A 13,144-nucleotide genomic window follows, 5' to 3' on the forward strand; every position below is an offset into this window, starting at 1 on the left:
ACAGAGGCAGAGGCAGAGGCAGAGGCAGAGGCAGAGGCAGAGGCAGAGGCAGAGGCAGAGGCAGAGGCAGAGGCAGAGGCAGAGGCAGAGGCAGAGGCAGAGGCAGAGGCAGAGCCAGAGCCAGAGCCAGAGCCAGAGCCAGAGCCAGAGCCAGAGCCAGAGGCAGAAGAAGAGCCAGAGGCAGAAGAAGAGCCAGAGGCAGAAGAAGAGCCAGAGGCAGAAGAAGAGCCAGAGGCAGAGGCAGAGGAGGTGAGATCTCTGTGAGTTTGCGATTAGCCTTTTCTACACAGAGTTCTAGGTTGCTAAAGGCTACATGGTGAGACCCTGCCTCAAAACAAATAAGTAAAGTCCTAAGAAAGAAAACAATAGACAAATGGTAAGGGAAGGTATTTCTAAAAAGAAGATATATTAATGGCAAACAGAATTGTAAAAGAACAAAGCTTAACCTGTCTAATTACCACAGAAATGCATATTTAAGCCACATATGATATGACCTTATACTTCTTGTAACTGTTATCTTAAAAAAGAATGAAAAGCATTGCTATCAGTATTGTGCCATAAGGGGAGCTATGTTCTCTCTGAGTGGGAGTGCATGCAGCAACACAGTATAATGCTTTTTTCAAACTACTTCAAGCAGAACTACATGAAGGAGCATACCGAAAGACAAATGTGTAAAGGGAAACAAATTATAGCAACAATGGTCACATCTTAATAAGCAGCTTCTTACCTGTTGATATTGTCTAATGTTGCAGATAGAAAGAAATTTCATTTTGTTCACTACATTCTTACAGTATTTATTTTACCTTTAAATAAAAGCATTCTGAAGCTATCAATAATAGTGGTTTTAATATAATGAAATAAACTTTGGATATTTTTATTTAGGGTAATATATTTACAATAAAATCATGAATTAGAACATGAGTATATCTGAAAACTATATAAGACATTGCATTGTACCATTTCATAAAAAATAATTATAGTAATCATAAGGAAATGAAAGGTCATCAATTGATACCACATTTTAGATTTCCTTTGTAGGATTATATTAATAAAATAATCTCTTCCATAAAGATTAGAGGAGATTCTCCATCAATTTAATTATGTAAACTTGCCTGTGGATTGTCTTTTGGGAAGAGGAGTACTTAAGAATTTGATATATCCTTTCAAATGACTGAGATAAGCCAGAGGTGTGAGGTCAGTCCTCGGCCTTCACCATCACACCTGAAGTGAACGAGAAATGGATACATGGTGGGAATAGGCCTTATTTGCCCATTTTGGGCTTAATAAGACACTTTTACAGAGATGCTTAGGGCTCTTTAGAGCTGAAGCAGTCCTAATTAATGCTCACCACCTAACATCTCTGAGCTGAAGAATGAAAGCAAGAGAATCTACTCAAGAGGAGAAAGGTGAATTCAGAAACAAAATGCCTGAGACACATAACACATAGGATACTTTATAAAATATTCCAAAACTGAAAAGGCTGATTTTCACGCATATGCTCATACTCCTGTTATTCTTGTTGAATAATTAACTGAAATAAAGGGGCCATCATTCTTTTTATGCTTGATGCAGATGTTAAAGGCAAGTCACATTTTAATTTCATACTTGATGCTTCAGCTTCTGCTGTGTTTTTGGTTAGTGCTGGCCTATTAAGCTGCTAATTTATCTACTGTCATGAAGGCCTCTGGAAATGCTGTTCCATAAATAATAGAGCAGTGATCCATAACCACCTCCCATGTAACAGCATCGAGCCTACTGCAGCTAATAGGACCGAGAAGCCGTTGCTAGGTGCCAAAATGCTGCTTGCTTATTTAGGAAGTGATACAGCTCTGTCTCCCTGCTAAGATGACAAAACTGTAATTAGAGATTAATCAAGAGCTACATTACTGCCACAGTTTCCTGCAGCCTGACTTTTGTTGCCCACCAGCAGTTAAGTGCATCTGCCTATGTTTACCAGTTCTCTGGAGATTTAGAAATTTATTGTCATATTTACAGGAACAGCTGCCATGCAAGTTGTCAAATCATAAAGAACTCAAAAGAATGCGTGTAATTAATGACTTTGTCTTTAGTCTATTAATTTCTTAAATGATACCTCATTGAAAAGGATTAAGTAACATATTGCATAACCTGCTTTTTTTCATCTTTGGTTTTGTTACTTTCCATTAAAATCGTTCATCAGCTATACAGCGATTTACACAGGATGAGGATCGATTTCAATACTATCAGGACAGCAAATACGGGATAATAGTGGAAACAACCCGAATCATGTGCTTCATTCTGTATTGGGATGATGCTGGGTAATAGCAACCTATAGAGCCCTATGATACCACAACTCTCTTAAGAAATAAAATGCAGTGTACAGAATTTTCCTATCTGAGGTTATTTTTCCATTCCTTTAGATGTTCATTCTGTCTGCTTCGCTGTGATTTCTTCCTCCTACTATATTATTTATGTATGCCACCTTTTTCCAAATACATGAGTTTGAATACATTATCACAGATATTTAAGTTGGTAGAACCTTATACACTTAGAGAATGGTTTCTTTGATTTTGTTGATACCAATAGCAAAGATAGTATCAAAACTAACAGTATAATGATATCATTAATCTTGAGTATAAGCAATGCATCATGGCTAAAATAATGCTACATTCTTTCATATAGCTAATATGTAATTCCTTAAAACCTGAAGTGAATATAACTATGCAGTTATTTTTTCATCTTAGTTGTTGTATAAGATAGTTACAAATGAAATTATTGAAAGCATATATTATAATTTCACAGAGTACTTTAAGATCATGTATACATCAAACATGTAGACGTGTTTAAATGTTTATATAAATTGACATTTAAAAATAAGCACGATGCTATTTTGGTTTCATAGATTGCACTGTGGTGTAATCTTTATAGTAATCGCTCTTCTTTTTTAATATCAATTTGTTAATACAACATAACTGTCATTAGAACTTGTGAAATCTTTAAACACTTTATGTTATTAAAACTTATTTCAGAGTGAAAGATTTTCCATTCATATTTGAAATAATAGTATTCAAATGATACGTTCAAATGGAATGGGTGAGTGAAGTATTAGAGCCACACGTAGGGAATAAGGAAATTTTGCTGAGTGTGCATGTCAGGATACTTCACGCAGTCTTTCTAAAAATTAAGCAAAATATCTACTGTTATTGCTGTTACTTTCACTGTTCTGAAATTATATTTACAATATATTATGCATACATATGCTCATGAACTCAGATCAAGGAATAAAGAATCATGATAAAAATAAGTCTGCACACAGACACATTTGTGCAAAAGCTTGTCAAAATTTATTTTTATTTATATTTTTATTGATTGATTTTGTTTTATTTTTTCTTTCATAGTAATGTAGCAAACTCCTATTTCCAAGAACAGGAGAAATGTTCGTTATTTAGCAAGCAATGTTGAAAGAGACAAAAATGACGTTTAGATGTTCATGAGGCATTTCTTACTGGAACATCTCTGTGAGGAATGGCAGGGACTTTGTGTTTCCATCTCACTCAGCATTGCATACAGCTTGGAAGACTCCCTCTTTGCCGTAGACAATGTCTGAAGAGATACTAGTTCTTAATTTTGACACTAAAAATCTTGAAACCAGTATTTTGATAAGTATATGTTCAACATTTATATGCTAAAGCTATATGCTATGTCACTTGTAAAAACATGGAATTATAATGTTAGACATTCATTTTTAATCATGTAGTCTGTGGACTAATGCAACATTTTATTGCAGGAAACTGCAAAATTAAAAGTAACCCATGAGCTAGGGGGCTGTAGAAGTAAACCATATCAATCAATGTTAGACTAAGTAGTAAGAGATAGTGTCTCTTCGTGATCTGGGAATTCCCATGTAAGTATAGTGGGAAATCAGTACTCGTCACAGTCTGAAAGGAAGCACAACATACTACCTCTGTTTATTGTAAGCAGGCCAATGATTAATATCGAAAAATTAATATTACATAATAGGTCTTTATGGATAAAAAATGGACAGCAATAGATTAAATATGGCTTTATTTGCTAATTTACACATTTCTTTCCATTATTATATATTGTAATCTCCAGATGATTTTTAAAGGTATCAGTAATGGAGCTGGAGAGATGTCTTGGTAGTAAAGAAAACTTGCTGCTCTTATAGTGAATGAGAGTTTGGGTCCCTGTACACACATTGGAGACTCTAGCTCCAAAAACTTCTGATGCTTTCTGGCATCCACAGGCACCTTTACAGGCATGTGTGAGCACGTGTGCATACACACACACTCAAAACCAACAACAAAAGAAGGTTAAAAGAAGGCTAGTAATAACAATTTGTAATATTTCTTTGGATAAACAAAACAAACCTTGTGCAAAATAGGAAATCTTTTATTGAATTAAAGAATCCAGTGGAATGTTGAATTCAACTGAGGATAAATATTCCATAGGATTTTTCATGTAACTCATTAGATCATTTATTGGTACAATGATCTAAGTAAAATTTATGCGTTATTTTTTCAGTATTTTTGGGAAAGAGTAAACTTCTTAGAACACAGCCAATTACATTTATAATACTCTTGTGTTACATTTTTATTTTATGGTGTCAGACAAATTATTGTCTGTGTTAGTTTCTACATCTGAATAAAGGAAGAAATAAATTTTATATTTGAGGATAATTTGAGATTTTTTATTATTATTTCAAAAGCTTAAAATCCAAAGTGTGTAATGTAGTTTCAAATATACACTTTAAGGAATCAAACAGGCAAATGCTAAAATAGAAACACAATTTGTCTTTTTGCAGGATTGAGACCTTGTGATCATCCTATCCTTCATATTACTGTGTTAGAGATGTCCTCTAAGGTCATGTATAGGCAGTCATGTTGGAGAGACATATGGACAGAGCTTCTAACTTTCCTAGGAGACACAGCCTCACATCAAATTGCCTGTTCCTCTTGCTTGGGAAAAATGTGTAGTTATAATTGCAGGAAAATAAAATAAAAGTCCACTTTAAAGATCCCAAACTATATACAGATTAGAACAAAGCAAAAGAAAAGGAAACAAAACAAAACAAAACCCACCTTCTTCTTCATCAAATACCTTGGGATTGCTCACCTTCCCATAAAGTCACTTCTTATTAATTAAGTTATTTATTGGTGTTACATCCTTACTAAAGCTCCCTCTCCTTCTTCTCCTTCCAGTTCTTCCCTCTCCTCTTCCTTCTCCTTCCCTCCCACCCCTCTCCCCCTTTCTCCTCAGAAAAAAAGAGGCCTCCCATGGATATCACCCAGCTTTGGCATATCAAGTTGCAGTAAGACTAGACACATCCTTTCCTATTGTGGCTAGAAGAGTGAGGCCAAATATAGGTACCAGAGTCAGACAGCACTTGCTGCTGCTGCTGTTAGGAGACTCACATAAAAACCTAGCTGCATAGCTGTTGCATATGTATGATTTTTGATTGGTGCAGTTCAGTCTCTATGAATCTCTATGGGCCCAGGTTAGTTGATTCTGTAGGTTTTCTTGTGGTGTCCTTCAATCTTTCCCTCCCCTCTTCCACAGGGTCCCCAAACTCTGCCTATTGTTTGGCTGTGGCTTAAAGCCATTTTAAAAAAAATGTCACCATTTTTTTTCTAAGATACCTTCCTCTGTGGCATTTCATAACACCTTTTTAGATATTAGCCTAACATCATAGGTAGCTATGGTTACCTTGATGTCTATGTAAGTTTTGAGAGTTTAGCTGTATGCAATGTCCACGGCAGTGTATATCTGAGGCCAGTTTTACAGAGCTATAAGCCCAAAGCTTATCGATTTTCTTAGTAATAATAGATAATTATTTTCAAAAGTGTTTCACCTTGTAAATGCTATATGAGCCAAATAATATTGATGGCATTAATATACATATTGTATATTTTGTACATAATATAACACACAGAGGTGTGTGTTCTCAATCACTTATTTTTCTCCAAGAAAATATTTCCTTACCTATTTCTAAACAATTGTTTTAGTAGCTCATTGTATAGGTCATCTTTTTGTTTGTTTGTTTGTTTTGAAAGTTAGAATATTCAACTTGGATACAAAGGGTAATGAAACAAACCCTCTTTTCTAATCTACAGGGCACAAAAAGTCCAAGAAAGCAGATGATTTTAACTTTGGGGACGAGAACTATTAGCTTCTCAAAATTGCAGTGACTCTACCCCAACACAAAATTGTCAACATATCTAAAACTTCATGAATTTCCTCTCTTGTTTTCTGATATTGTGTTTGAGTATGAACTTTATAAGTGGCAATATCATGCAATAATGTCAATTGATTGGAGTTAATGACAAAGCATGAGCTCTAAAATCTGCTACTTTCCATTTGAAACTGCTGAGGAAAACCTTACTTCCCCAAACTCCACAATACCTGAATTATACAAGTAGCCTTTCAAAGTCAATTTTGGGCATGCATTTTCAGTCATTTAAAGAATTCCAATACTTTAATTTTAATTTGGCTAATTCTGTTATTCACATAACTCAGATCTCCAAATATAAACCATTCACTAATATGCTCTCAAATTCAGGAATAGTCTTCAGAATAAGAATGAAAACAATTCAAAATACAACCACAACAACACTTAATATTAGGATTGCTGTCTGTCTTTTATTAGTGTATTAAACTGCCCTATCTTTGTGAAATTCAACCTAAGTTTGTCTTACAAATTGAATATGAGTTATCAGCACTGTTTTGTGAATAAATAGAGATGAATCTAGAAACAATACATTGATTCCATCTCATGGAGCTTTTTAGAGCAATTCATTTCTGCATGCCTAGTTCTCTGTTTCTTTCAACGTCTTTCCTGCCCCACCATCGATACTCTAGAATTTCACTTTGTACAACTGAAATCCCAATGAGAAGTGACTTGCCCCTGAGCCTTTGTATATATTTCTGAAGAGGTTTCAATTCTTTATATTCGAACCATGACACTGAGCTGCATCTTTTACTTTTGATCACAAGAGGAAAAGTGGTCTCTATGGCAACAGAAAAGTCGAAGTGTGGTCCCTGACAGGGCTTTCGTGTGACAGAAATGACAGCCATCTTTGTTAAGTAGTGCTGTGTTAAGATGCTATCTTTTGTGTCAAATTTACTGTGATATCCAAAATTGGGGACTTACAACTTTAAAGGAAAGATAGCTCAGCAATTAAAGTGTGCGTTACAACGTCTTTAGAAGAAACTTCCCGTGACCTGCTTTTCTCTTTGATGCCTGATTTATGAAGCAATGTGGACTGTTTTTTCCAAAATCATGATTAGTTAATTAGAAGATGTCAGTTTTTGTGTAGCAATAAAAATTGCAGTATGAATTATGTTTTACCTCTGATTCTGTAACGGTGGATACATGAAAATTTCAGTGTTCAAAAACTGTGGCAAGTAAAATTTAGTTACTATTGCCAGTGGCTCTGATCTTTTTGTTTTCTTCAAATGAATAACTAGATCCTTTGCTCTCTCCACCAGCCCACACTCGCATGCTTATAAAATGTACATATTTACTTTTTTTGTTAGAAGATCAGTTGATGATTTTCAAAATTGCAATAAAATACCTGGCGTGAACTTTCCACGCGCTGTTGGATGACAGCACACTGGTTGCATTTATATTGTTAGGCTCTGGTTAACTGTCAGCCACCTCTAGCAAGCTCTTTTCACTGTGTTGAACAACCTTTCCTCCCCCGAAGCACTCCTTAGCTTTCTTTCTCAAAGCCTGTCACTTGCAGGCACCTAATGCAAATAGAACCACGGTGTGTTCCCTTTTGACTGGCTTATTTTTATTAGCATGAAGTCCTGCATGGTCACAAACATTGTGGCCTTTGTCAGAAGGTCCTCCCCTCTTAAAGTATAGCAACATTTCTGTGTATGCATATACCAATTTGTCTGTTTACTCATTTACACGACGATGATGACTGTGGATGTTTTTATCCTTTGGCTCCTGGGAGAAGGCCCACCATGAACAGAGATTTGCAAATGTTTCTTAGAGTTCCTGCTTTCATTTTGTTGTTGGACAGCAGAGAAGCTAAATTGTTTGATCTTTTAGTAATTCCATTTAATTTTTGAAGAGTCATCATACAGTTTTTCATGAATGTTCTCACTTTATATTCTTAACACTAATATATGAAGGTCTCTGTCATCACTTGTTAATTTTTTTGGCACCATACTTTAAATATCATCCCATTAATCAGGATGCAATTCTTGAAAATATAGATTCTAGTGTCAAAATGCCTAGGCTTAAAGGGCATATCTTATGATACCAGTTAGCGTACAACCTCTTTAACTTCAGTTTTCCGTGAATGAATAAAAATGGTAATAAATGCTGGGCAGTGTTGGCACATGCCTTTAATCCCAGTACTTGGGAGGCAGAGGGAGGCATATCTCTGAGTCTGAGGCAAGCCTGGTCTACAGAATGAGTTCTAGAACAGCCAGGGCTACACAGATAAACCCTGTCTTGAAAAAAGCAAAAAAAAGGATATATGTGTGTGTGTGTGTGTGTGTGTGTGTGTTTGTGATAATTTTGTTCTGATATGAAAATGGAACACAGCATTTGAAATATTGAGTAAAACTTCTGCTATTTAGTCTTTAATAGAGATTTGTTATATTGTCATCAAATCCTTCAACAAATTTTATAGTAAGTGTAATCAATTTATTTTTCTTAACATTTAAAAAACTTCATACATGAGCATTGCATCTATATCACTTCAGTTCCTCCCTCCCATTCAAATTCCCCCTGAATCTCACATTTCTCCTAAAGGCATTATATCTTCTTTATTATTGTTGCTACATGTGTATAAATATGCCTATGTATTGACTCACATATTATATATGACCTACTGAGTCCATTAAGCATTGCCTATGTGTACATGTATCTAGAGTTGACCAGCTAGGATTGAAGAACCAATGAGGGAGTGCATCATTGGAGAAAACCAATTTTATCTCTCTTAGCAGTTATTGAACAACTCTAGTTATTCATCTAGGGTGAGACCATGTGAAATTTCCTTTTCCACATCGACATGCCAACTGATGTCATTGTGCAAGTTTTGTTCAGACAACACATTTTTGAAATTTTGTGGATGCATTCATCTCTGTCATTTCTAAAGGGCTGTAGAATCCTTCTACTCCATCTTCTGATAGGTTCCTTAAGTCTTAAGTGTAGAGGCCTGCTTGCTAATAAACCACTGGGGCTGAGAACCTAAAAGTCACTTTTTCTCTACATTATCATTAGCTTGCTTGCTTTCCTTCTTTCTTTCTTTCCTTTAATCTTTCTTTGTTTCTTCCTTTCTTCCTTTCTTCCTTCCTTTCTTTCTTCCTTCCTTCCTTCCTTCCTTCCTTCCTTCCTTTCTCTTTCTTTCTTTCTTTCTTTCTTTCTTTCTTTCTTTCTTTCTTTCTTTCTTTCTTTCCTTTAATCTTTCTTTCTTTCTTTCTTTCTTTCTTTCTTTTTTCTTTCTTTTAATCTTTCTTTCTTTCTTTCTTTCTTTCTTTCTTTCTTTCTTTCTTTCTTTCTTTCTTTCCTTCCTTCCTTCCTTCCCTCTTTCTTCTTTTTCTTTTCATATTTATCTGTTTGTTATTTGTTTATTTGCATACTTATTTATTTATTTGTTTATTTATTTATTTATTTATTTATTTATTTATTTATTTGGTTTTTCAAGACAGGTTTCTCTGTGTAGCCCTGACTGCCCCGAAACATGTTGCGTAGACCAGGCTGGCCTTAAACTCAGAGATCAACCTGTCTCTGCCACCACTGCCCAGCATCCGCTGCGTTTCTCAGAAATAGTCTCCATCTCTTACAAAATGGACCTTTTAGTGATTGATGATTGAGAGCTACAGTTCTCTGTGGGTATGCAAAAAATGAAAATACAATGCAGGTCCTTAGTTGAATACTGTTCAGTTGTAGAAAAGAAATGAAGTTGCAGGTAAATAGATGGAATTAAAAAATGCTATAGTGAGTGAGGTAACCTAGAAAGACAAATACAGCATTTTCTTCTAGATTTATAGAGTCTATCTCTAAATCTTTAGATCTAAGTATGTAAGCTGAAGTATCCAAAGAAGTCAGGAAACTAGAAAGGGACCATGTGGAAGAGAGGAAAGAAGAGATCTGGAGAAGAGGAGGACAGCCAGAGATGGGTACTCCAAAGGGAGAGGATGGGCATAATGTGAGAGACCTTGCTAAGGAGCAAGGAGGTAGAGAAACAATGAGGAGAAGATTACAGATGCTTTCAAGCACAGGAAATCAATTATTTTGTAAGCTTACTGGAAAAAAAAACATATGAACATGTGGGCATGGGAGGCACGTTATATCACATAGGGTGATGGTCCTCTTACTAAGAGTCATGTACACGTACATACCCAGGTCCCAGGTGTGAGAAAGCTATTCTGAAGTTGTTGGTCATAGGAATACAAAAGTCTCCTTAAACAACATGGATTGAGAAATATAGCAAGTAGTTATTCACTTTGCATCAAGAATTATTTCAAATAATGAGTAATGATGCGGAATTAACTTTTAAATAAATTAATGATACACACATAAATTATCCAGTATTTTATATAGTCAGAAGAAACAAAGGCTTAATGGCTAAAATTTTCACCATCTAAATCTCTGCATCACTCAGATACCCAAAGGTCTATATTCTACAAATAATAATATTTTTATTTTGACATACCGATTAAATTCACAATCAACTACCTTTCACTAACAAAATATAGCAGGCATTCATAACATGTAGAAAACATCAGCTAAATATTAGGAAGGAAGAACATTCAAAATTATTCTTAAGGTGTGAAATACTTAAAATGGCTTGAAGACCTGCCGAAATTATTTTCCTTATAGTAAAATCTTGAATCATAATGAAATGTCATGAAATCTACTAGTTTCTACTGAGTTTTGGCTTCTTATTCTGCTAGGAAGAATAAAATCATTGTGAGGTTGTTATGAAAATATTTTTAAATAAAAGGGAATCACTGGAAATGAGAAGAACACTTGTATTCACATAACATTAGAAGTCACATGGGATCAAACACAAAATCCAAAAGGCAGCCATAGAGCACAGATGAACAATTTTGTTCTCCACAATTACCATGATTGTCAATAATCTGATTTGGTCTGCCAAGGATGTGTGATTGTGTGTGTGCTCACATGTATGTTTGTCTAATCTTATATAAAAGTTGGTGTCTTTGGTGGCTGAATTAGGTCAAAATACAAAATAGCTAATAAGTACAAAACATTATAGAGATTTTAAATCTACAATTGTACTCTATTTTCCCAAACCCAGAGCTTTGATGAAAATTGTTTATTACATGGCTAAGTTCTTATCTAGGAGGTTTCTTCTGGGCTTTGAAGATTTTTTACCATAGTCTTAGAAATAAAAAAAATTGAGCAAATTGCAGTGCTTTTCTGTAATTTTGTAAAACAGGGTGTTTCAAGATAAATTATACCAGTGGACTGTATCTGTCTTGTACCACAAAACACATGTAAAATACCTGTAATTTAGTCATTTCAAGGCATGCATGAAAAGGGTAATAAACACAAACACAGACATCCTAGTTTGCAGACATGCAGACTTCACAACTTAGAAAGATCTCAGGATTACTAAATATCAAAGATGAAATCTGTACTGCACACCAAACTACAGAAAATTGCCTTCAAATTTAAGGTACAATTTGTTTCAAATGGGGCAAAGTTGTAGCTGGAAGCATTGAAGCAGATAGAGATATACCTAGATTTATTCTTTTATAGTTAGGGTTCAAACCTACACACACACACACACACACACACACACACACACACACACACACACACACACACACACATCCCACATCTAAGCAAACTATGCCCTGAAAATAATAGTTTTATGGTTTAGGTTGTAACAAATAATGTTAAAATTTATTTTAAAATATCTTTATTTCAAAGCATATTTGGCACCGGCGATTTTTGAATCCTAAATTTTCTCAATACTCTTTTCTGGAGTGTGTATACATATTTATTAAGAGTAAAATTCTGCTCACAGTGTTATGTTTTAAGGCTATCTGGTCTCAACAGAATATCAACACTATTTTATAAGCTAGAAAATTACATTTTCAATTCATCAATAGTACCTGAAACACAGGTTGAAAACATTTATGAGATAAGTCTAGTAGACTATTGCTCTGCTACTTAGATTTCTCTTATTTTTCCTATAACACAATGGTAATATAAGGCACTATACTCACCTGTCTTCATGATAAACCAGAAGTTTGTTAGTGGTTGACTTTTCCCCTATATTTCAGCAACAGATATAAAAGTTGGTGACCAAGCCCCAAACTGCAATATGAATACAGCTTTATATGGCCAACTAGGTATGAATAGAACATTGACCTGAGCAAAGGGAACTAAACTTTTATTTGTCCAAAAGAGCAGCCCAACTTGTCTACTCAGTTGACTCCTGTTAGGGCGATCTCTCTATGAATGTGATTACAGCTGAAGTGTTTGCACTGGCTTGATCTTGGGTAGGTATCATTACCATCTGTGCAATCATGTGTGTAACGTTCTTGTGAGGTCCAGTTGACAACATTCACTATATCTCCCCAACCTCTGGCTTTTACATTCTTCCCAGCCACCCTATAAAGTTATTCTCTGACCCTCATAGGGTGCTTAGTGTAGATCTCTCATCTATGGCAGAACAATTACAGTGGCTTATTTCTAGCATCTTGGACAGTAATGTGTCTCTGTGTGAACCATTACCCACTGTAATTAGAAGTCACTCTGACTTAAGTTAGGAGCAGCATAAATATATGAACATAAATATAAATACTAAGAATACAGTTCTACAACATGACTATTTATAAAACGTTGTATCAACAGGTTTTCTTACAGGGTTTATGGCATCTCTAGCCATGAATTTTGACCATGTTTGCAGTACCAGGTATGAATTTTATCGCAGGGAGCCAGGCTCATGTCTAATCAAGATGGTTGTTGTTAACCCCATAAACATTCTTGTCACTGTGGTGCTGGTAGAAACATCTTGCTTGGCAGCTCAGTATCATAGTAAACAGAATAGAGCACTTGAAAAGATCACTGAAACAGTCTAGACATTTGTCCTTATATCCATAGATGAAAGTATTCCTCACCTCTCATCCAAGAGACTTCTTG

This window comes from Mus musculus, chromosome 13 (assembly GCF_000001635.26).
Source record: "Mus musculus strain C57BL/6J chromosome 13, GRCm38.p6 C57BL/6J".
In the NCBI taxonomy this organism is placed as follows: Eukaryota; Metazoa; Chordata; class Mammalia; order Rodentia; family Muridae; genus Mus; species Mus musculus.